This window comes from Rhinopithecus roxellana, chromosome 13 (assembly GCF_007565055.1).
Source record: "Rhinopithecus roxellana isolate Shanxi Qingling chromosome 13, ASM756505v1, whole genome shotgun sequence".
NCBI lineage: Eukaryota > Metazoa > Chordata > Mammalia > Primates > Cercopithecidae > Rhinopithecus > Rhinopithecus roxellana.
In genome coordinates, this window is record NC_044561.1 from 43,779,251 (window position 1) to 43,783,801 (window position 4,551).

The window sequence follows — 4,551 nt, forward strand, 5'->3', positions numbered from 1 at the left end:
TTGAGACTGCTTTTTCTTATCAACAAGCTCGTGTAATCTGATTTCTGAAAACCAAAGGCTTGAGGCAGTGACAGAAGCTTGCAGATGGCCTTCTGGAAGGGCCCCTGTGTCCTGAATTAACCCAGGCCGTGGGGCCGTGAGAAAGCAGAGGGTGGAGCCGGGTGTCGTCCTCTGCCTGGGTCCCTCCACACACGGGTGATCCAGTCGGGGAGAGAAATGTGTCTGGATGAAAGCTCCCAACACTAAAGTTTTTATTGAAATGTTATAGTTCTTATGTTCTGTATTTTGAAATAATTTCATATTGCAGAAAAGTGACAGGAATAGTACATAGAACTCTGGTAACCCTTCAGCCAGATTCCCTGTTTGCTTATATTTGATTGCATTTGACTGTCTCATCCACCCACCTACCTGTTTTGAGAGTAGGTTGCAGACAGTGTGCCCTGTTACTCCTAAATACTTAACGTGTACATTTCCTAAAAGCACGAGTTCCTCCTACATCACCCACAGTTTACCCATCACATTCAGGAAATTAACATTGGTACGATATTACCATCGAATGCACAAATTCTCTTCAAATTTTGCTAATTATCTCAAAACTGTCCTTTATAGAAGAAGAAAGTTGAAAAACACAGCAGCACCTCTTTTTTTTCACTCTGGCCTGGGACCCCATGGTGTTTCAATTGCCATGTGGCTTCCGTTTTCATCAATCCTCAGTTCTCAGTCTTCTCTTTTCTGACTTTGAATTAACTTGTGACATGAGGCTCCTTCATGGGTTCATTCAGACCTTTTGGGAAGTAAGGCCAGTTATTTGGTGGAGTGTCCTCAGTTTAGGTTTATGTAATTTTCCTCAAGATATGGTTTAGGTTACACGTTTTTGTCAGAAATACCACAGACATGATACTGTGTACCAAGGAGGGCTTTTTCCTCTCCCACTTTTGTTTATTTACATCAATATGCAGTCTTGGCTCCCTGTTTAATCGATAGGTTATACTCTTAATTATTCTGATGGTCAGGTTAGCCCTGATTTGGCTGGTTTGGGCACCTCTATGCAGGCTCCTGTGCTCCCTCACCTCCCATCTTTCTCTGCTTCCTTGCTTTCTGACACAGTTCCAGCCCACCTTGTACTTACTTCCCCAGCCTTGGAAGCAGGCATTTCTCCAAGGAAACTGTTTCTCTGAGTGGAGAATGGTTCTTAGAAGCCAAGATCTGGGTGCTGGAGGTGCTCGTTGTTCCTGGGCTGTCATTGCTTCTAGGCCCTCAGCAGACAGACCTAGAAAGCTGCGTGTGACTTACGTGAATATCACATATATATTTCTGTGTCTTATTAGAAACAGATTTCACATCCATGCCTTCGGTTACAGCCCAGCACCCTAGCAGTCACTCTTCCTGGTCTGTATTTGTATCTGTTTTCTCTGGCTATGAGAGCCATTTCCATCATCCTCAAAACACACACATGAGGTCAATCTTGGTGTGTGATGATCTCCCTGACACACTGGTGGCCTTGGCTGTGCCGTGCCTAGTGACCCTGTCATCTGGGCTTCCTGGCCCTGCAGAATGGCAACTCACCCTTAAAGATTTTTATGCCAGGTAGCGATGCCTAGGAACTGTTCCTTACTAAGACTGTCATTTGGCTTAATTTCCCTTTTGTTTTTCCATTTAGGAACCTACATTATTTCCTTGCCTGTCTTGAAATAGTGATAATTTAACAAGCCTCCCATTTTTCTTCTTCTTTTCCCAGAAAATTCAGGCATTTTCCTTCCCCTCTGATTCCTATTCTGTGTTTTTTCATTCAGGAGCATCTTCTGGTTTGAGGATTGAATGCATTTTTATATCTTCCACTTTAGGAAAAGTCTGCCCCTTTGTTCCTGGGAGGAAACAAAAGTGGGTCTTATGCTTCACATGCTCTACAGTGGTTCTGGGGCCAGGGGTCTTTTAGTACACCCCTGGCTATTCCCTCCAGAACCCCAGCCCTGAGCAATGTCAGAGAGATGATGACAGCCTGCGTTCATCAGCTCTGACATGTGGAGATGGTAGGTTCTAGGAGAAAAGTGGTTCTCCCTGGCTGGGGCAAGCCAAGGTGCAAGACAGGTCCACATGCACTGACATCCAGGCCCCCAGACCATTTAGCTCACTGCAGCCCTCCCAGTGGCCGGGGGATGAGGTCAGGACCAGGGGGATGTGGTGCCAAACTTCCCCTCATTATTGATCGGGATATCCAGTTCAGGTACCAGCCAAAGAGTAGTAGTGGAGGACTCCACCCAGGCTTCCCACTCTGCCTCACTTCATTCACACCTCTATGACACCAACTCAGGAAATTCCTGTCCTTGGGATGCTTTCTTCCTATGCTCCTCCGTCCTCAGCTCCAGCCAAGTCAGAAACAGCCTGCTGGGCTCAGATGCACCAAGATTTCATCATCAGCACCCCACCTAGACCCACACCTGAAGCCATGCTCTTGGAGAGCAGAGGGGAACACCTGACCCATGATTGGCATGTCACTTCTGGTTCCGTGGTTTCAGTACCCTGTCCTATAAATCTTAGGACTTTTTGGGCCCCATTTCAGGGTCCTTCTGAAGTCCCTCTTGAGCAGAGGGCAGTGTCCAGTCAACCTCTTGGTGCTTCACCAGGACGGCTGACAGCACCAGGACCTGTATACCTGAGGGCTTCCTTGGCAAACAACTGATTTACCGAGACTGTTCCACTCCCAGGCTGTTGAACCAAGAGTTGCCATCTTCTCCCAGGCCCTTGAACCTGACTGACCCCAGTACTTAGGGGACTTTGTTTACCAGGACCATCCACTGTGCCAAGGTTAGTTGCTCATTTCAAAAGAGTGGGTGTGGTGTGTGAAGGCCTCCTACTGGCACTGCAGAGGGAGGGGCAGGCACTGGCACAAGGTGATATTTGGAAGACAGATTCCCTGCCCCAAAGGAACTTTGGATGCCAGGTTCTTGACATCTTGGACTATCAACCCTGAACAAATTGTCACATAAGATCAGGAGTTCAGAACTCCACTGCACGAGGCAACGGGCCCCTGTTCTCAGGTGCCTGGGCTCTGACCTTCTCTGTACCACACACCTGTCCACGGACATTGATGTTCAGGAGGGCAGCGGTACCAATGTTTACTGCAGAGTGAGGAGGCACTAAGTGGCCAGTCTGTTCCAGGAATGGTGCTAGTCACTGCTTTAGGCCCTGCAGGCAAATAATAATGATGATAATAATAATAATAAGTACTGCTTCATGAAATCCAGTGTCAGAAATGGCTGGATCCAGATGTTCAGTGTCTCCTTTCCCTGTGTCACCTTTAGTAATGGGTGAGCCCTTTGCAAAATATATCCCTGTCTTCTTGTCTCCAAGGTTAAATGGCCTGAGGATCTCAGCAGAAAGAGAACTTCTTTCTCCCAATAGTTCCCCTTTCCCAAACTCCAAATTAAACATCATTCATAGTTTCTTAGATGCTATTTTTTCTGCAGTCTTTTTTTTTTTTTTTTTTTTTTTTTTTGAGACGGAGTCTCGCTCTGTCGCCCAGGCTGGAGTGCAGTGGCCGGATCTCAGCTCACTGCAAGCTCCGCCTCCCGGGTTCACGCCATTCTCCTGCCTCAGCCTCCCTAGTAGCTGGGACTACAGGTGCCCGCCACCTCGCCTGGTTAATTTTTTGTATCTTTTAGTAGAGACGGGGTTTCAGCATGTTAGCCAGGATGGTCTCGATCTCCTGACCTCGTGATCCACCCGTCTCGGCCTCCCAAAGTGCTGGGATTACAGGCTTGAGTCACCGTGCCCGGCCTTTTTCTGCATTCTAACAGCTATGAGGGAGTCAATGGCCTCTTACAATAGTCATTGGCAGCATTTTTTCCTATTTTGGAGGTGATCAGGACAACAGTACATTTAGAATTCATGGCATCTCAGAATGAATGCAGTGTGGTGACCCCGCAGCAGGTTGCGCCCATCCCCAAAAGCCAGCATTTCAGCCTGGGGATGGAGGGTTCCAATGGCCCGGGCTGGGCTAGGCTGGCAGATGCCACCCTGAACGTGGAGGGAGGTGGTAGTTTCCCAAGGGAGAATCAGGAATGCCGTTCCTGGAAAAGGTGACCCAGAGGCCAGTTGTCACGGCCACAGAAGTCCCCACCCAGGGTTCCTCACAGGGGCCCTATGGAGGGCTCAGGTACCACTGGAAAATGACCTGGAATTGGATGTAGAACACATGCATTTGCTCAGAAAAATGGAGGACTCCCTCATCCAGGGTGTCTTCCTTCTGAATCATGGGATGTTCTGGAAGGTTCTGGAAGGTCTGCCCAGCAGCGAAAACTGTGCACAGCAGCTTTGAAGTCATAGTGGGTGGGTCAGAGTGAGAATCTGGGACCACCCACTGGATCCATCAGAGGTGAGGGAAGAGCCCCTGGCCACAATCCTCGGTGAAGTTCCCAAATTGCATCCAGAGTGAGGAAGAAAGTCATCTCCACATGCTGAACTCCAAGAGAGTCGGGGTGACCCAGGGTGGGACCTAAGAGAGTGCACGCTTACTAGAAAAGGTCATGGCCCTGAATGAAGGTGAGCCCT